Source organism: Leucoraja erinacea, chromosome 18, assembly GCF_028641065.1.
Source record: "Leucoraja erinacea ecotype New England chromosome 18, Leri_hhj_1, whole genome shotgun sequence".
Lineage (NCBI taxonomy): Eukaryota > Metazoa > Chordata > Chondrichthyes > Rajiformes > Rajidae > Leucoraja > Leucoraja erinaceus.
Genome location: NC_073394.1, coordinates 41,654,953 through 41,676,769, shown reverse-complemented (window position 1 = coordinate 41,676,769; position 21,817 = coordinate 41,654,953). Strand labels below are relative to the sequence as shown.

General features: G+C 44.0%; 1 protein-coding gene across 4 annotated transcripts in view; it reads right to left on the bottom strand.

Moving 5' to 3' along the window:
- The window catches only part of LOC129705968 (tripartite motif-containing protein 66-like), a 249,841-nt gene that overhangs the window by 134,069 nt on the left and 93,955 nt on the right, over positions 1 to 21,817 (bottom strand). The gene's annotated exons all lie outside the window — the stretch shown is intronic.

Genomic DNA, 21,817 nt, shown 5'->3' with positions numbered 1-21,817 from the left:
GCAGTGCAGTAGAGTGTCACCGGAAGTTTTTGTGCTCAAGTCACTGGAGTGGGATTTCAAACAACAAACCACTGACTCAGATGCAAGAGAGAGATATCAATTGAATCAAGAGTCAAGAGACAGGTGCCACGTAGCAAATGTCAGATGTCATTCTGTTTTTAATTAATTAGCTTTGGAATACAGTTTGTAACAGATGCATTAACTTAAGACAGGTGTATTAATGATAGATATTGTTCACTGCCTCCAAGAGACCGTAAATATTATTTTAAAAATTGATAAATAGATTTATCCCCATTTAAACTTAAAGTTGCTGTAACATGTTCCACGATTATAGATTAAAATAGCAAAATAAACCAATAGCAATTCAGAACTGTGTAGCTGGAGAAACAGCTGTGATTACTTTCAAATGTTTTGTTGTTAATGCAATTTGTGCATGAATGGAAAATGGTTTGGGGCAGATATTCCGCAGAAGAGTCATGGTGATGGAAGAATCAGAGGCTCATGTGACTAGTCTTCCATAACCATAGACGGTTAAAATGCTGCCAACAGGCATGGAAAAAGATTAATTGCTTCTGGGGTAATACAATGCAAGAGAGTAGAAGTTAGGTTTAGTTTAGTTTAAAGATACAGCACGGAAACAGGCCCTTCGACCCACCAAGTCCGCACCAACTCACAATCCCCTCGCATTAACCTACACACACTAGGGACAATTTTACATTTCTACCAAGCCAATTAACTTACAAACCTTTAGAGTATCTTTGGAGTGGGGATGAAACTGAAGATCTCAGAGAAAAGCCACGCAGGTCACGGGGAGAACGTACAAACTCCATATAGACAGCACCCGTAGTCTGGATCGAACCCAGGTCTTTGGCGTTGTAAGGCAGCAGTTCTATCGCTGCGCCACCGTGCCGCCCCTTGAAGCATTCCAAACTAGCCTAGAGTATTGTAAGTAGCTATGGGAACCGATCACAGCTCCTAGCCTTTGCGGTAGTGGATATATAAGTTGAATCACATTTACATTCTGAGTAGCTGTGGCTGAAATGAAGGGCTGCATCCTGTTGAAATCTGCTGGCTAGGTGTTGATTTCCTTGGGTTTTGAAATGTTTTATATAGAAAAAACTGCTGATTGAGGAGAGTAGGTCAAAAGACAAAATAAAAGAGCTAGTCCTTCCAGGTGGGAAATAAGGAACCTGGAACATTATAGTTAACATAGAACATAGAATAGTACAGCACAGGGACAGGCGTTTGTTTGTGCCGAACATGCTGTCTAGCTGAACTGATTTCATCTGCCTGTACATGATCCATGTCCCTCTATTCCCTGCATTACATGTGCCTTTCCAAAAACCTCCAGCATCACCCCTGACAATACGTTCCAAGCTCACACCACTCTGTATAAAAAACTTTCACCACACATCTCCATTCACCTTTCCCCCTCTCACCTTATATCAATGCCCTCTCTTGCTAGACATTTCTACCCTGGGGAAAAAGGTTCTGACTGTCTAGAAAGGTTCTGAATGTGCAGCACAGTAGCGTAGTGGTAGAGTTCCTGCCTTACAGCATCAGAGACCCAGTTTCAATCCTTACTACAGGTGCTGTTTGTACGGGGTTTGTACGTTTATACTTCTGACTGCATAGATTTTCTCTGGGTGCTTTGGTTTCTTTCCGCACTCCAAACAAGTACAGGCTTATGTAAATTGTCCCTAGTGTGTAGAATAGTGCTTGTGAATGGGGTGATTGCTGGTTAGCATAGACTTGGTGGGCTGATAGGCCCGTTTCCATGCTGCATCTCTAAATTCTACCCATCCACACTTATGTATATACTTATATACTTATACTTCATAAGTAGAAACTTATACTTCATATACTTGTATACATCATAAATTATGCCCCTCGTGATTTTATATACTTCCAGAAGCTGGGTGGCAGTGTGAACTGTGAAGAGGATGTTAGGAGGTTGCAGGGTGACCTGGACAGGTTGAGTGAGTGGGCAGATGCGTGGCAGATGCAGTATAATATAGATAAATGTGAGGTTATCCACTTTGGCGGCAAAAACAAGGGCAGATTATTATCTCAATGGGGTTAGGTTAGGTAAGGGGGAGGTGCAGCGAGACCTGGGCGTCCTTGTACACCGGTCACTAAAAGTTGGCGTGCAGGTACAGCAGGCGGTGAAGAAAGCTAATGGTCATAACAAAAGGATTTCAGTATAGGAGTAAAGAGGTTCTTCTGCAGTTGTATAGGGCTCTGGTGAGACCACATCTGGAGTATTGTGTACAGTTTTGGTCTCCTAATTTGAGAAAGGACATCCTTATGATTGAGGCAGTGCAGCGTAGGTTCACGAGATTGATCCCTGGGATGGTGGGACGGTCATATGAGGAAAGATTGAAATAACCAGGCTTGTATTCACTGGAATTTAGAAGGATGAGGGGGATCTTATAAAAACATATAAAATTATAAAAGGACTGGACAAGCTAGATGCAGGAAAAATGTTCCCAATGTTGGGCGAGTCCAGAACTATGGGCCACAGTCTGAGAATAAAGGGGAGGCCATTTAAGACTGTGATGAGAAAAATCTTTTTCACCCAGAGATTAGATTAGATTAGATTATTTAATGACCACACAGTCAAACTGGTGGAATTCAGGTTCAGTACAGGGTGTTATACAGTAGGCTGATTCCCGTCAAACATAACATAAAAACATAAAAACACAACAACAAACAGTATACAGTACATGCACGAGGTGGCTATGTGATGTTGTCATAGGGTGTTCAGAATTCGAATTGCATGTGGATAGAAACTGTTTTTAAATCGTGATGTTTTGGCAGGCAGTGAGCTGTAGCGCCTTCCTGACGGCAGCAGGTGGAAGATGTGGTGAGCTGGGTGGGAGGGATCAGAAATGATTTTCTTCACCCTTGACACGGACCGTTTGAGATTGAGTGATTCTATTGATGGGAGGGGAGTGCTGATGATTTTGGATGCTTTGTTGACAATGCGCTGTAGTTTATTACGGGAGTGAGTGTCTAAACTGCTGTACCAGGCTGTTATTGATGAAGTGAGCATGCTTTGGATGATGGCTGTGTAAAAACGGATTAGGAGATGTTTCCTCACTCTGAACTTCTTGAGCTGGCGGAGAAAGAAAAGTCTTTGGTTGGCTTTTTTATAAATGTGATCTGAATTGATTTTCCATTTGAGGTTATTGCTTATATGAGTGCCAAGAAATTTGAATGAGTCAGTGGTGGATATGGGTTCGCCTGAGATGAGTAGGGGGGTCTTGGGTCGTGCCTTACGTCTGAGATCAATGATAAGTTTGTGTGTTTTTGATGTGTTGAGTAGGAGGTTATTGTCTGTGCACCAAGTGACTGCTTTGTGTGTTTGAGTGCGGTATTCTGTTTCGTTGTTGTTAGAGATGAGACCTATGATGGTTGTGTCATCTGCGTATTTATATATTTTGACTGAACTATACTGGGATGTGAGTTGATTTGTGTAGAGTGAGAATAACCAGGGTGACAAGACGCAGCCCTGAGGGGCTCCTGTACTGAGATGCAGAGGGTGAGATATGGTGTTATGTATCTTCACCCTCTGTTATCTGTTCCAAAGGAAGCTATAGATCCAGTGACAGATGCAGGGCTCAATGTTCATGTCCGTTAATTTATGGAAGAGTTTAACTGGATTGATGGAGTTGAATGCCGAACTGAAGTCCATGAACAGGATGCGGGAGTACGTGTTGGCGGTTTCCAGGTGTTGCAGAGTGTGATGGATGGCCAGGTTGACTGTGTCTTCTACTGACCTGTTGGCTCTATATGCGAATTGATATGGGTCCATGTTGGAGGAAGTGCTGGTTTTGAGGTGAGCGAGAATAATGCGCTCAAATGACTTCATGGCCACAGATGTAAGGGCAATCGGTCTGTAGTCATTGAGGCAGGATGATGTGTTAGACTTGGGCACAGGAATGATGGTGGATTGTTTGAAGCACTGGGGCACTGTACATTGGCAGAGGGAGGAATTGAAGATGTTGGTGAACACAGGGGCCGGTTCTGCTGCACAATGATGGAGCACTGCTGGGCTGATGTTGTCTGGGCCTGCTGATTTGTTTTTCTTCTGTCTCCTGAAGGTAGTCCTCACCTCGGCCTCCTGGATGTGGAATGGAGGGGGAGGAAGAGGAGAGGGGGACGATGGTGGAGGGACTGGAGACTGTTCAAACCTGCCATAGAAAGTGTTCAGTTTATCTGGGAGTTGGTGAACATTATCAGGGATGGGGGTGGATTTCATTTTGTAGCTGGTGATTTCCTGAAGTTTTTTCCAGACAGTTCTAGTGTTATTGGTTGAGATTTCTTGTTCTATTTTGGTGGCATAATTGTATTTGGCTTTCCTTATTGTAGACATTAATTTATATTTTGCAGCCATGTAGTCCTGCTTATTTCCAGATTTATATGCAGCATTTTTCTCAGTTCTTATTTGTTGAATTTATTTTGTGAACCAGGGCTTATTGTATTGTTTAACCGTTCTTGAAGAGTTGTGAATTTGTGGAATTCCCTGCTACAGAGGGCAGTGGAGGCCAAATTACTGGATGGATTTAAGAGAGAGTTCGATAGAGATCTAGGGGCGAGTGGAATCATGGGGTATGGGGAGAAGGCAGGCACGGGTTATTGATTGGGGACGATCAGCCATGATCACAATGAATGATGGAGCTGGCTCGAAAGGCCGAATGGCCTCTACCTGACCTATTTTCTATGTTTCTAGGTTTCTATCAAGTCTTCCCTCAACCTCTGATGTTCCAGAGAAAATCCATGTTTATTTGCGTATAGAAGCTGGGATGTAATGTTAAAATTGTACAAGGTATTGGTGAGACCAATTCTGGAGTATGGTGTACAATTTTGGTCGCCCGATTATAGGAAGGATGTCAACAAAATAGAGAGAGTACAGAGGAGATTTACTAGAATGTTGCCTGGGTTTCAGCAACTAAGTTACAGAGAAAGGTTGAACAAGTTAGGTCTTTATTCTCTGGAGCGCAGAAGGTTAAGGGGGGGACTTGATAGAGGTCTTTAAAATGATGAGAGGGATAGACAGAGTTGACGTGGACAAGCTTTTCCCATTGAGAGTAGGGAAGATTCAAACAAGAGGGCATGACTTCAGAATTAAGGGACAGAAGTTTATGGGTAACATGAGGCGGGAACTTCTTTACTCAGAGAGTGGTAGCTGTGTGGAATGAGCTTCCAGTGGAAGTGGTGGAGGCAGGTTCGATTTTATCATTTAAAAATAAATTGGATAGGTATATGGATGAGAAAGGAATGGAGGGTTATGGTCTGAGTGCAGGCAGATGGGACTAGGGGAAAATAATTGTTCGGCACGGACTAGAAGGGCCGAGATGGCCAGTTTCCGTGCTGTAATTGTTATATGGTTATTTAAACCTCTCCCTGTAGTTAAAACAGTCTAATACAGAAAGCTTTCTGGTAAACGTCCTCTGCACGCTCTCCATTGCGTCCACATCTTTCTTGTATTGGGGTGATGAGAATTGCATGATATATTCCAAATATGGCCTAACCATAGTCCTATAGACTTCCTGACTCTTGTACTCAATGCTCCTAACAATAAGGCCAAGCATCCCATGTGCCTGCTTTACCTCACTATCTGCTTGTGTTTCCACTTTGTACACTCGCTCCTTACATTCAACCTCTCAAAGTACAACACCTCACACTTGCTCAGGCTAAATGTCCTCAAATAATGATGGTGTCAAATATTTATGTCTAATAATTATAGGAGTACAGGAAGGTGATCGAGAACCTCATGACCTGGTATCTCTCAATGTCAGCAAGACAAAGGAGATAGTGATCGACTTCAGGAAGCGAAGGGGCACACATACCACTGTTTGCATTGCGGTGCTGAAGTAGAAATAACATCGATTTCATGGTAGTAAATATCACCAGCAACGTATCCTGGACCACACATATCAAAGCAATGGTCAAGAAAGCACGCCAATGCCTCTACTTCCTTAGAAGTTTAGCATGTCCCTGAACAACCCTCACCAACTTCTACAGGTGCACATAGAACACATTTTATCGGGATGCATCACAGCACGGTTTGGGAACATAGTAACATAGACATAGAAATTAGGTGCAGGAGTAGGCCATTCGGCCCTTCGAGCCTGCACCGCCATTCAATATGATCATGGCTGATCATCCAACTCAGTATCCCATACCTGCCTTCTCTCCATACCCTCTGATCCCCTTAGCCACAAGGGCCACATCCAACTCCCTCTTAAATATAGCCAATGAACTGGCCTCAACTACCCTCTGTGGCAGAGAGTTCCAGAGATTCACCACTCTCTGTGTGAAAAAAGTTTTTCTCATCTCGGTTTTAAAGGATTTCCCCCTTATCCTTAAGCTGTGACCCCCTTGTCCTGGACTTCCCCAACGTCGGGAACAATCTTCCTGCATCTAGCCTGTCCAACCCCTTAAGAATGTTTTAAGTTTCTATAAGATCCCCTCTCAATCTCCTAAATTCTAGAGAGTATAAACCAAGTCTATCCAGTCTTTCTTCATAAGACAGTCCTGACAGCCTAGGAATCAGTCTGGTGAACCTTCTCTGCACCCCCTCTATGGCAATAATGTCCTTCCTCAGATTTGGAGACCAAACCTGTACGCAATACTCCAGGTGTGGTCTCACCAAGACCCTGTACAACTGCAGTAGAACCTCCCTGCTCCTATACTCAAATCCTTTTGCTATGAAAGCTAACATACCATTTGCTTTCTTCACTGCCTGCTGCACCTGCATGCCTACTTTCAATGGCTGGTGTACCATGACACCCAGGTCTCGCTGCATCTCCCCTTTTCCTAATCGGCCACCATTCAGATAATAGTCTGCTTTCCATATTTTTTTCCATCGTTTTTGCCACCAAAATGGATAACCTCACATTTATCCACATTATACTGCATCTGCCAAACATTTGCTCACTCACCCAGCCTATCCAAGTCACCTTGCAGTCTCCTAGCATCCTCCTCACAGCTAACACTACCCCCCAGCTTAGTGTCATCCGCAAACTTGGAGATATTGCCTACAATTCCCTCATCCAGATCATTAATATATATACAGTTCCATCCAAGACCATATGAAACTGCAGAGAGTTGTGGACGCAGCCCAGCCCATCACACTAACCAACCTCGCTTCCATTGACCACATTTATACCTCACGCTGCCGCGGCAAGGCCAGCAGCATAATCAAGGATAAGTTACACCCTGGCCACTCCCACTTCTCCCCTCTCCAATCAATCAAAAGGTATAGAAGTGTGAAAATGCACACCTGCAGATTCAGGGATAATTTCTTCCCAGCTGTTATCAGGCAACTGAACCATCCTACCAACAACAGTCCTGAACTACTCTCTACTTCGCTGCAGACACTCGGACTAACTTTGACCAGACTTTACCAGCTTAATCATGCTCTAAATGTTATTCACATTATTCCCTTTATCATATATCTGTGGAGGGCTTGAATGTAATCATGTGTTGTCTTTCTGCTGACTGGTTAGCATGCAACAACAGATCTTCACTGTACCTCAGTACACGTGACCATCAACTAACGTCAACTCCATCTGCCATTTCTGCAAATGATCTACTATATATTCCTGTGTCTTCTGAGCCTACCCACTGTCTGCAAACCCCTGAGTTTAGTTTAGTTGAGAGATACATTATGGAAACATGATGATCTCTAAACCTCAGCTCTCTGAGTCCATGATGATCACTGATCACCCATTCACATGAGGTCTATGTTATCCCTCTTTCTCTTACACTCCATACACACTAGGGGCACGTTTACAGAGGCCAATTAACCTACAAACTCTATCGTCTTTGAAAGAGTGAGGAAGGGAGGAAATCCATGCAGTCACAGGGAGAACATGTAAACTCCACACAAACAGCACATGGCATCAGGATCAAACCTGGGTCTCTGGCGCTCAGGCAGCAGCTCTACCAGCTGCGCTACTGTACTGCCCAACATGCCCGAAACGTTGCCTTTTTCTTTCGCTCCATAGATGCTGCTGCATCCGCTGAGTTTCTCCAGCATTTTTGTGGAGTCTGAATAAGGGTTTCGGCCCGAAACATTGCTTATTTCCTTCGCTCCATAGATGTTGCTGCATCCGCTGAGTGTCTCCAGCATTTTTGTGTACCATATGGCAATAAATGCTGGGCTACTTATAACTGTTAAATCTGCGACCATTTTCTTGAATTATCAAACATATTAAGGATGGAAGGAATGAAGGGTCACCACCCAAAACGTCACCCATGCCTTCTCTCCAGAGATTCTGCCTGTCCTGCTGAGTTACTCCAGCATTTTGAGTCTATCTAGGATGGGAGGCAGATCTACCATCAAGGTATTGAGTGAGGAAAAACAGGCTCACAGGGCTATGTGAGCTACTTTTTTACCTATATTTCTGTGTTTTCTTGGCAGGTCATTTTGGGTCAGGTTTTGGGCATTTTTGTAGAAATAATGCACACTGTTTACTGTATCCAGCAGATTCAACATCACTCAATATTGTGCAGGTATAAGCAGCTTATCAGATACGAACTCAATCCATGAGTTGAAGTATTTCCTGGTCATCAGCTTACAATGGCTTTATCTTGTTCTTGCCGCAATTCTCCAACACTACTTTGACAAATCACCCCATTAAAGGAAGGACGTGGAGGCTTTGTAAAGGGTGCAGAGGAGGATTACCAGATTGATACCTGGAATAGGAGTAGACAGTCAGAACTTTTCCCGGTATGCAAAAATCAGATGCTAGGTTTAAGGCGAGAGGGGCAAAGTTTAAGAGATCTGCAAGTTTTGTTGAAAAAGTGGGTGGTGAGTGCTGTTGGGGCACGGAGGTTGAAGCAGATATGAGAGTGGCGTTTAAGAGAATTTAATAGGAATTGAGGGAAAGAGGGTTATCTGCAGGCAGATAAGTGGTGGTCCTGGCATCACTTATCTGACATTGTGGGGCGAAGACCTGTGTTTGTGCTGCACTATTCAGATTCAGATTCAATTTTAATTGTCATTGTCAGTGTACAGTACAGAGACAACGAAATGCATTTAGCATCTCCCTTGAAGAGCGACATAGCAAACGATTTGAATTAAAAAAAAATAATAAGTGTCCGGGGGGGGTGATTGGCAGTCACCGAGGTACGTTGTTTAGTAGAGTGACAGCCGCCGGAAAGAAGCTGTTCCTCGACCTGCTGGTTCGGCAACGGAGAGACCTGTAGTGCCTCCCGGATGGTAGGAGGGTAAACAGTCCATGGTTGGGGTGAGAGCAGTCCTTGGCGATGCTGAGCGCCCTCTGCAGACAGCGCTTGCTTTGGACAGACTCAATGGAGAGGAGCGTGATGCGTTGGGCAATTTTCACCACCCTCTGCAGTGCCTTCCGGTCGGAAACAGAGCAGTTGCCATACCATACTGTGATGCAGTTGGTAAGGATGCTCTCGATGGTGCAGCGGTAGAAGTTCACCAGGATCTGAGGAGACAATTCTTTGTTCTGTGTTCCAGACCAGGATCAGCTGGGCAAGTGGACTGCAGAATGGTCATGGAATTCAATGTAGATAGATGTCAGGTGTTGCTTTTTGGGAAGTCAAACAAGAGAAGGACCTTCACAATGACTGGCAGAGCCTTGCAGAATTGTGGAGCAGAGGGATCTAGAGGTACAGGTGCACAGTTCCCTGAAAGTGTCATTACATGTAATTAGGGTGGTGAAGGGGGCATTTGGTACTTTGGTACATTATGTTAAAGTTGTACAAGATGTGGGTGAGCTCACATTTAGTTAAGTTTAGTTTAGAGATACAGCGCGGAAACAGGCCCTTCGGCCCACCAAGTCTGCACCGACCAGCGATCCCACGCATTAATATGTATGAAGGTAGACAAATCTACAGGGCCTGATCAGATACATCCAAGGACATTGCGGGAAACTAGAGAGGAAATTGTGGGAGCCCAGGTTGAAATTTACTAGTAGTCCTTAAATTTGGGTGAAATGCCAGAAGAGGGTGGCAAATATTGTGCCTCTGTTCAAGAAGGGCTGCAGAAAAAATGCTGGGAACTATAGGCCAGTGAGCTTAACATCTGCAGTTGGAAAGTTACTGGAGAGTATTATGAGGGATAGGTTATACAGGCATTTGGATGGGCAGGGGCCAATTAGGGATAGTCAGCATGGTTTTGTACGTGGGAGGTCGTGTCTCACAATCTGATTGAGTTTTTTGAAGACGTGACCAAAAAGGTGGATGAGAGCAGAGCTGTAGATGTTGTGTATATGTATTTCAGTAAGGCATTCGACAAGGTTCTGCATGGTAGGCTGCTCTGGAAGGTTAGATCACATGGGATCCAAGGAGAGATGGCTGAATGGATAGCAAATTGGCTGCATGGAAGGAAGCAGAGGGTGATGGTGGAAGTTTGCTTCTTGGACTGGAGGCCTGTGACTAGTGGTGTGCCTCAGGGTTCGGTGCTGCGCCCGTTATTATTTGTCATCTACATCAATGATTTGGATACAAGGCAAGATTAACAAGTTTGCTGATGATACAAAAGTGGGTGATTTTACAGATAGTGAAGATAGTTGTGAAAACCCAAGACCCAGGGCTCTGGTGCTGTAAGGCAGCAACTCTACCGCTGTGCCACTGTGTTCAGTTTTGGTCACCCTGCTACAGGAAGGATGTTGTTAAACTGGGAAGAGTGCAGAAAAGATTTACGAAATGTTGCCAGGACTTGAGGGTCTGCACTATAGGGAGATATTACGCAAGCAAGGACTTTATCCCTTGGAGCACACAAGGCTAAGGGATAATCTTATAGAGATGTATAAATCCAGGAGGGGAATTGAAAGGGTGAATGCACACAGTCTTTTACCCAGGATAGGGGAATCAAGATCCAGAGGACATAGGGTCAATGTGAGAGGGAAAAGATTTATCATGATCCTTATTCAGTGGGAAACCTATGGTGGTGGGTGTATGGAATGAGCTGCCAGAGGAGCCAGTTGGAGCAGGTACAATAACACCATTTTAAAGACACTTGGGACAGGAAAGGTTAGAGGGATATGAGCCCAAATGCAACAAACTGGGACTAGCATAGATGTGCTACCTTGGTCAACAAGGATGAGTTTGGCCGAAGGTCCTGTTTTTGTGCTCTATGACTATTCATCAGACACAAGAAATAATAAGAATTCAGATTCAGATTCAACTTTAATTGTCATTGTCAGTGTACAGTACAGAGACAACGAAATGCAGTTAGCATCTCCCTGGAGAGCGACATAGAATATGATTTCAATAAATAAATCTATTTACATGCATACAGTCATAGTGTTTTTCCTGTGGGAGGAGTGTCCGGGGGTGGTGATTGGCAGTCACCGAGGTACGTTGTTGAGTAGTGTGACAGCCGCAGGGAAGAAGCTGGTCCTGGACCTGGGTCCAAACGGAGAGACCTGTAGCGCCTCCCGGATGGTAGGAGGGTAAACAGTCCATGGTTGGGGTGAGAGCAGTCCTTGGCGATGCTGAGCACCCTTCGCAGATAACGCTTGCTTTGGACAGACTCAATGGAGGGGAGAGAGGAACCGGTGATGCGTTGGGCAATTTTCACCACCCTCTGCAGTGCTTTCCGGTCGGAGACAGAGCAGTTGCCATACCATACTGTGATGCAGTTGGTAAGGATGTTCTCGATGGTGCAGCGGTAGAAGTTCACCAGAATCTGAGGAGACAGATGGACCTTCTTCAGTCTCCTCAGGAAGAAGAGACGCTGATGAGCCTTCTTGACCAGAGTTGAGGTATTGTGGGTCCAAGAGAGGTCATCGGAGATGTTGACCCCCAGGAACCTGAAGCTGGAAACAGGTTCCACCTCCGTCCCGTTGATGTGGATGGGGGTGTGCGTGCCGCGCCTAGACTTCCTGAAGTCTACAATGAGCTCCTTGGTCTTCTTGGAGTTAAGGACCACGTTCAGGGCCAATATATTATGATAAAGGTCCATGTACCAAACCCAGCCCAACGAACTGGCCAAAGGAATGTTCTGCTAGAGCTGCTGCCTCACAGAGCAGTGACCCTGGATTGATCCTGACATGTGGTGCTGTCTGTGTGGAGTTTGCATGCTCTCTCTGTGACTGCGTGGGTATCCTCTCACAACTCAGAGACATATGGCTTTATAGGTTAATTAGCCTGTAAATTTCCCAAGTGTGTAGAGAGTGGATGAGAAAGTAGAATAACTATGATCAGGTGATGCATGGTAGGCGTGTGCTCGGTGTACTGATGGGCCTGTTTCCACACTATATCTTTCAATATAGTCTCAGGCTATATGGTCTCAGACTATTTCTTCCTGTATAGGTGGGCAGAATTCCAAGCATAGGTGCTGGGAAATCTGTGGATGTTTGCATTGCTCCACTGGATTAAATACAGATTGCAAAGCCAGAACACAATTGTCCCAAGTGCAGCAATCAAGTGTACAGATGAATCCTGGTGGAGAAACAAAGAATTACAGATGCTGGTTCACCAAGAAAAGACGCAAAATATTGGAGTAACACAGCGCGTCTGGCAGCATCCCTGGAGAACAGGGATAGGTGATGTTTCAGGTTGGGATCCTATTTCATGAATCCTGAACTCTGACCATCAATCAAACACTATTGGGGTTGTTTCCTTCCAGCTGTTATTTGTGGGAATTTTTTAAGGTGATTGCCACTCATCTACTGCGATGATTTCATGGTTGATGGAAGCCTTAGGCCCTGTTTAGTTATGTTTAGTTTAGAGATACAACACGGAAACAGGCCCTTTGGCCCACCAAGTCCGCCCCGACCAGCACATTAACACGAGCCTGCACACACACACACGGGACAATTTACACTTATACCAAGTACACAAACCCAATCCAATTAACCTACAAACCTGTACTTCTTTGGAATGTGGGAGGGAACCAAAGATCTCAGAGAAAACCCATGCGGTCACGGGGAGAACGTACAAACTCCGTACAGACAGCACCCATAGGCAGGATCGAACCTGGTTCTCTGACGCTGCAAGCGCTGTAAGGCAGCAAATCTACCGCTGTGCCACAATGATGCCTGACAGCAACTAGCTACAGTAAAAGGAAAGCTCTCATCACTCTGTAGGCAGCTTTTGAGGCTAGCACCTTTCTCACGAGCAGCAAAATCAGACCTATCAATTCCTCTGCACCAAGATTGTCGGACTCTCTGAATAATTCTATTTCTCTTCTTATTCGACATTTTAAATTGGCCACACTTTTCAATCCAAAGAATGATACTGTATATTATTTGAACCACATGATATAGGATGGATTATACTGTTGGGCATTGTACATATTACTTGGTGCACCACAGAACCGTGAAATAATCTCACCTGCTGTTAATTCCAATTCAACCAGATTTCAATAGCTTGATCAAAGTTCTCGACTGCCATCATAAATATAAATAGAGATGTGAAACTAAACTCACAAATATAAATATGTAGCAGCACCTAGTGTTAAAGATGGGTATTCAGAAACCTCGTCATTGGTCGGGACTGTCAGGTGACCTAGGGGTTTGTTTGCGGGCTACGTTGTGTGTTTAGTAGTTACTGCTCCTCACGACAACAGGAGCTTACATCGTTTATTGCCGACTAAGGACGCGAGTAGTTCAAGTGTTATTTCGTTAATAAAGAACATTTTGCTCGACATGGCTGGTCTCACTAAAAATAGATGTGGTCAAGATGGAAAGGGTGCGGAGAAGATTTACGAGGGTGTTGCCAGGACTTGAGGGCCTGAGCTATAAGGAGAGGTTAAACAGGCTACAATTCTATTCCTTAGAGTGCAGGAGGATGAGGGGGTATAAAATAAAATCATAAGAGGAATAGATCAGGTAGACACACAAAGTCTCTTGCCCAGTGTAGGGGAATCCAGAACAAGAAATTATAGGTTTAAGGAGAGGGGGTGAAGAACCTGAGGGGTAACTTTTTTGCACAAAGGGTGTTGGGGGTATGGAATGAGCTGCTGGAGGAGGTAGTTGAGGCAGGTACTATCACAACATTTAAGAAATATTTAGACAGGTACATCGATAGGACAGGTTTAGAGGGATATGGGTCAAACGCAGGCAGGTGGGCCTAGTGCAGATGGGACATGTTGGTGGTGTGGGTAATTTGGGCCAAAGGGCCTGTTTCCATGCTGTATGACTCTGACTGGGCCTGATCTCCTGTTGAGATTTTCCTGGACCTGTCAATAGATAATTCATGAATGAGCTATGTTTGTAGAGGAAGATGCGTGGCAGCTTTCCACACAATAATAACAATGCAACTAATGTACCAACCTGGCCCCACTAACCATTAGTAAAAAGAATCACAGCAAGCTCCTGGAAAACAAGGGATACAACTCGTATCTTGGAAACTACATTTACATCAGCAGACAGTGATGAAGATGAAGTTCATCACTGCCTTCATAAATATACCATTGCCTTTTAGTCAGTTATGGAAGGTCAAGATCTCAGGTCTGACACAACGCGCATGGTCTCACAGGCTTCAGTGATCTCTGTCCTCAACATTTGATACTTGAACTACAATCAATGCAGGCTCTGCAAAATGCAAAAGAGAATGTGTGGGTCCTGCTGGAAATCTGAACAAAGAGCAGATAACGCGAGTAATACCTGACAGATCAGGCTTGGATCAGGAGCTTTGTAACTTCATGGTTTTGGTGGGTTTTTTGGCTGGCAATGTTGAGGTAACCTAGAAACATAGAAAATAGGTGCAGGAGTAGGACATTCGGCCCTTCGAGCCTGCACCGCCATTCAATATGATCATGGCTGATCATCCAACTCAGTATCTTGTACCTGCCTTCTCTCCATACCTCCTGATCCCTCTAGACACAAGGGCCACATCCAGTTCCCTCTTAAATATAGCCAATGAACTGGCCTCAACTACCTTCTGTGGCAGAGAATTCCACAGATTCACGGTGTAAAAAATGATTTTCTTATCTCGGTCCTAAAAGACTTCCCCCTTATCCTTAAACTGTGACCCCTTGTTCTGGACTTCCCCAACATCGGGAATAATCTTCCTGCATCTAGCCTATCCAACCCCTTAAGAATTTTGTACATTTCTATAAGATCCCCCCTTAATCTTCTAAATTCTAGCGAGTACAAGCCAAATCTATCTAGTCTTTCTTCATATGAAAGTCCTGACATCCCAGGAATCAGTCTGGTGAACCTTCTCTGTACTCCCTCTATGGCTGTCAAGTAACAATTTGACTGTACTCGTTCACATGTATAACATCAGTGGACAAGAGTGCAGCGTGACCCAGTTGAAAGATAAGAGAGAGCAAGATCAGCTCCACTGTACTATTAGCATTTTGGGTCAAATTGAAGAGAGGGTTTTGTGCATTACCAAACCAGCATGATACTTGGTAGATGAACCTCCAATATAACTTTGTAATATTGTCACTGACTTCATAAATAGCATTTCTTACCACAGGTAAAATGCAACATAAACTACGCATGAAATTTAGGTTAATGGACAATAGAGATAAGAATCGTCACGTGCATTGCTAACATTTGTCAAGCACCCACAAAAACAATTGGGTCTTTGAAAGATCCAGTGCTAGCATCACCCGTAAAATGGACATAATCAACTTATTTGTGTCAGAAGAAACTGCAGGTGTTGGTTTACACCGAAAATAGACACAGAATGCTGAAGTAACTCAACGACTCATTTTCAGTTTGTGTATAATTGGAAAGCAGTGACAGGATCGGTCAAAGTCAGCATGGATTTATCAAGGGGAAATCATGCTTGACTAATTTTCTGGAACAAAGTTGTGACATTTCAGACCCTTCATCATACCACCCGCTGAGTGCTTGCAGCAATTTTCTGTTTCTGGATTGCCAGCATTGAGTCTCTATTTTACTCAGTTAATTCCACTTTACACCTCATTTACATACACATCCAAAGACACGAGACTCCAAAGACAGACTCTCTACCCCAAAACTACATCACAGGAGATTACCAGGTGCATGCATTCAAGGAGACACAAGAAACTGCAGATGCTGGGATCTTGATCTAAGCACCAAGTACTGGAGTTGGGTCAGTGGGCCAGTCAGCATCTGTGGAAGGAATGAGCAGGCAATGTTTCACGTTGTGTCTGATGCAAATGTGAGATGTTGCAGTTTAGGGTGTCAATGTAAGGGTAACATATTCATTTAATGGCAAGAACCGAACTTCATTGCTGTTCAGAGGAATGTTGGGGTCGAAGTCTATAACTTCCTGAATGTGGCAACAATAGTGTATTAAAAGCAGTATAGGTTATGCTTGCCTACATTGGTCGAGACATTGAGTACAAGTGTCAGGAGGTCATGAAGCAGCTTTATAGCATTTTGAGGCCCCAAAACTACTCACAATATTCCAAATGTGGTGTGAATAGCACCTTATAAAGCCTCAGCATTACATCCTTGCTTTTATATCCTAGTCCTAGCGAAATGAATGCTACCATTCAGGGCCGGCCTTAAGCCAATTGGACCAATTTCTCCCACCTAGGCCCCGCGCTAGAGTAATTTACTCTCGGCTTGGGTAGATCTACCCCGGGTGGAGGGGCGAGAGAGGGGTGGAGAGAAAGTAGAGGGGTGGAGGGGGAAGAAAAGGATAGATGGGGAGGGGGTGTGAGGGGGGAGGATGGAGAAGGGGAAGGTGGGTCGTTCCCTCACGGTCCCGGGGCAGCGCTCCCGCCCCTCCAGTCACCGTGCTTCACGCACACAGCCCCGGCTCCACCCCTTTCTCTCCCCCTGATGAGATGCGATGAACAATACAGGGAGGGCTGGGCCGGGTGTTGGAGCAACGTTTACAAACCTCGGCCTCAGCTCACACCCGTCCGCCCGGACCCCGGCATCCGCTCCCGCTGCCGGCCCTCTCCCTCTTCTCTCCTTCCCTTCCCTCCCTCCCTTCCCTTCTTCTCTCCCTCCGTTCTTTCCTTCCCTCTCTACTTCATCTCTCTCTTTTCCCTTCTCTCCTTTCCTCCCACCTTTCTCTCCTTCACTCCCTCCCTTCTTTCTCTACTTCCCTCACTCTAGACTAATTTTCTAGATTATCCCTACCTCCCTTCTTTATTTAAGACAAACAACATTGGCTACGCTCCGGAACCTCAGGACCTCACCTACAGCTGAAGCAGATACCAAGACCTTTGTCCAAAATAGAATTTGCCAACTTTGGATGGGGTACATTCAAACAAAGCAAAGCAACAGGGAAGCAATTATTTTTTCATCTATATTCTGGGAACACTGAATATCAGAAAGGCTTATTTGTGTCTATTGTTCAGTGAGTTTAACATCAAGGATTACATTAGGGAATCAATCATACACAACCATTACAAATTATGGATGCAATTACATAGAAACATAGAAAATAGGTGCAGGAGGAGGCCATTTGGCCCTTCGAGCCAGTACTGCCATTCATTGTGATCATGGCTGATCGTCCCCTATCAATAACCCATGCCTGCCTTCTCCCCATATCCCTTGACTCCACTAGCCCCTAGAGCTCTGTCTTAAATCCATCCAGTGACTTGGCCTCCACTGCCCTCTGTGGCAGAGAATTCCACAAATTCACAACTCTCTGGGTGAAAAAGTTTTTTCTCACCTCAGTCTTAAATGACCTCCCTTTTATTCTAAGACCTCCCCTTTATTCTAACAATTGTGTGATTTATAGCTAGGACCGTTCTTCAACCACATCTTCCCCACATTGAGGAGACTTAATGGGAACCCAGCACAACTCAGTAAATAACCTGTTCTTGGAAAATCGGTTGGAGCATTAAGCAAAACAATGAGGAGAGTGACTACAAATCCTGTTATCATTGAAGCAGAAAATACCAGCCGTTAATTTAAGAAAAATGTTTTCACAGTATCTTTCTTTGGAGAAACGCTGACCCAAGCAGGAGAGATGGGTGAACGGTGTGGGTGAATGAGGTCATGATTATAGAAACATGGAAACATAGAAAAATAGGTGCAGGAGTAGGCCATTCAGCCATTCGAGCCAGCACCACCATTCAATATGATCTTGGCTGATCATCTAAAATCAGTACCCCTTTCCTGCTTTTCCCCCATATCCCTGGATTCCTTTCGCCCTATGAGCTAAATCTAGCTCTCTCTTGAAAACATCCAGTGAAGTGGCCTCCACTGCCTTCTGTGGCAGAGAATTCCACAGATTCACAACTCTGTGGGTGAAGAAATGTTTCCTCATCTCAGTCCTAAATAGCCGACCCCTTATTTTTAAACTGTGACCCTGGTTCTGGACTCCCCCAACTCGGGAACATTTTTCCTGCATCAAGCCTGTCCAATCCTTTACGAATGTTACATGTTTCTATAAAATACCCTCCTTCTAAATTCCAGTGAATATAAGCCCAGTTGACCCATGATTTCATCATATGCAGTCCCCCTTGGAACACGACCCCTTGGAAACCAAAGCAGTTAACCATGTTTAGACCTGCAGAAGATGGGCAAGATTCACAATGAGTGTTTTTATTATGGAAAAAAACTGGATTCACTGGAGTTTAGAAGGATGAGGGGGATCTTATAGAAACACATAAAATTATAATTGGACTGGACAAGCTTGATGCAGGAAATATGTTCCCAATGTTGGGCGAGTCCAGAGCCAGGGGCCACAGTCTTAGAATAAAGGGGAGGTCATTTAAGACTGAGGTGAGAAAAAGCTTTTTCTCCCAGAGAGTTGTGAATTTATGGAATTCCCTGCCACAGAGGGCAGTGGAGGCCAAATCGCTGGATGGATTTAAGAGAGAGTTAGATAGAGCTCTAGGGGCTAGTGGAGTCAAAGGATATTGGGAGAAGGCAGGCACGGGTTATTGATAGGGGACGATCAGCCATGATCACAATGAATGGCGGTGCTGGCTCGAAGGGCCGAATGGCCTCCTCCTGCACCTATTTTCTATGTTTCTAAAACATTAAGGCTGGGAAACTTAATGGAGATGTCTTGAGGACACTCCGTACCAGGGTTGAAGAGTTGCTAGATGTCTTAAGGCATACGATGGCAGATATATCACCCTGCTATGATCAGATGTATTGAAGGACATTATGGGAAGTTGGAGAGGAAATTTCAGGAGATCTAGCTGAGATATGAATCATTATTAGATGAAGATTTGTCAGATGACTGGAGGTTGGATAATGCATCTATTTAAGAAGGGCTGCATTATCTGATCAGCTGGGCAAGTGGGATGACGAATAGCTAATGGTGTTTAATGCAAATAAATGCAAAGTTGATGCAAAGATTTCAACAGTTCAGCCAGGTTTTTATTATTCCACCATAACACCTGCCACTCATCTCAAGGCATTCATTGAGTGGATTAAGAAATAGACAGTTAAATGTGAGAAAAGATGAAGTAAAAATATTTTAGCATTGCTGATGATAACCACAAAAAGTATTTTGAGTAAAGATGATGTGGATTTAAAATCTATTCAAATCATCATCTTAATGAACATGGAACCCATGGATTAGTTTTCATATAAACAGTTACATTGCTCAATAAACAAATGACCTGATGTCTATTTATGTGAACTTATTGGGAGGGAATAATTATACCACAGAGATTTTTGACACATTATCAACCACTTTTCTTTCAGTAGCTGTACAGAAATAAGGCAGTAGCATTTGAGATATAATGTGAAACAGAAGTAGAGGAACACATAAAGATGAGCTGTGATTGTTGTGTAGATAATGGTCTACTGTTCCTCAGATGGAAAGGATATGTAGGTGCTTTATAGGCATGTTTTGTGCTCTGAATATTAGCAATTATGCGGTATTGTGGCTGTATTCATGGCCAGTATTTGAGTATAGTTGTGTTGTTCATGCTCTAATGAGCCTGTACTCCATAATCAAATCCAGCATCTTCTCAATAACCATAACAGCTCTTACTTTGAGTCGAGTTGACAAATTATTTCAAATTCCATTCAGGCAGCATCATCAGATCAAAGGCCGTGTCCACCTAAGTAACTGAGGTTACTGGGCGGCATTAAAAGTTAAAGCTGGCATGATGCAGTGCATCTGCTTATTCAGAGTGTCTGGCATGTACAGCTAGAAAACTCTTGTCCAACAAGATTTATTATTTGCATTGCACTCAGTGTGATGGACAAACAAACACGCACATTCCAACAACGATCATGTCAAAATACGTAGCCAAGCAAGCCAGCAGGAAACCCACAGTCAAAGCAATAAACACCTTTATCCACTGATGCATTAAAACGGTTAGCATGTGTTTCCCCATATTACAACAGTGAAATCATTCATTGCTTGTGAGTACATGAAGTTATTTATAATTATTTTGCACCAGTAACAACATTCTGAAGAATACATTATTATTAATTCCAATTATTTTGTTAATATCATACATCAATGAATATAGTTTGGTCAAAGACGTATAGAGGGGGTTGCACATAAGGTCACTGGGTCATAGGGCTTGAAGCATGGAGCCGCTCAATCCATCTGGAGGACATTGCAGCTTCCGGTATATGTTGTTAATACATGAAACGCGTACTTTCCTACCTGTTAAAAAACGCCAAAATGGTGCATATGTGCGCTGTAAAAAATTGTGGAAGTTGGGGTAAGTGTGAGAGACATGGACCCAACTTTAGAATTCCAAACGTGAAGCGAAATGAAGGTAAAGAGAAGCGAGAGCTGAAGGGACAACAGCTAAAGTGCTTGGCGAACATTGGCCGTGCAGATATCGAAATAGAAAATATTGGGATTTCGCATTTGCTCACTGCATTTCATCACAGTAAGGCATTATTTGTGTTTTTTCTTAATTCCTTTGGTATCTAAAAAGTCTCAGAAGTGATAAATCTGGTTGTAAAATTTAAAAATCGCCCATGGTTCTGAAGTGGGTTTTTACATGCAAAAAGAAAATGCTTCTGATGCCAAGTCAGTGTATATTTCTACGGCAGAGATAGATTCTTGTATAGCACGGCTGTCGGGGTTATCAGGAGAAGACAGGAGAATGGGGTTAGGAGTGAGAGATAGATCAGCCACGATTGAATAGCGTAGACTTGTTGGGCCAAATAGCCTAATGCTACTATCACTTATGAACTTATGTTCTCGCTAAAAAGTTCCTATCCAACTGTCATTTTGGATGTTGGTTATTGTACCAACATCAATTACTTCCTCTGTAGCTAGTTCTATGTGCCCATCACTCTTACATCTCACCTCAAATCTATGTCCTCTAGTTCCCGAGTCCCCTACCCTGTGAAAAAGACTCGGCATTCACCCAATCTAGCTCCCTCATGATTTGATACACTACTATAACATCACGCCTCTTGTTTTCTGCACTCCAAGGAATAGAGTCCAAGTCTGACCAATCTCTCACTATAACTTAGGCCCTGAAGTCATGACAACATCCTCGCAAATTGTCTTTGCACTCTTTCCAACTTCATGGCATCTTTCCTAAAGTAGAGTAACTAAAACACAATGCTCCAAGTGCGGCCTCAGCAAACCTGTACAATCGTGACATAGTGGAGCAGCAGATAGAGCTGCTGCCTCACATCGCCAGAGACTCCTGACTCCTGACCTCGGCCGCTGTCTGTGTGGCGTTTACACGTTCTCGCCGCGACTCCGTGGGTTTCCTCCGGGTGCTCCCGTTTCCTCCCACATCCCCAAGATGTGCAGGTTTGTAGATTAATTGGCCTCTGTATATTGCCGCCAGTGTGTAGGGAGTAGATGAGAAAGTGGGATAACATAGAATGAGTGTGAATGGGTGAAGAATGGTTGGCGTGGCCTTTGTGGGCCAAAGGCCCTGTTTCCACGGTGTATCACTAAACTAAAATAAACTGTAACATAACATCCCAACTCTATATTCGGTACCCTGACTGATGAAGGCCAGCATGCA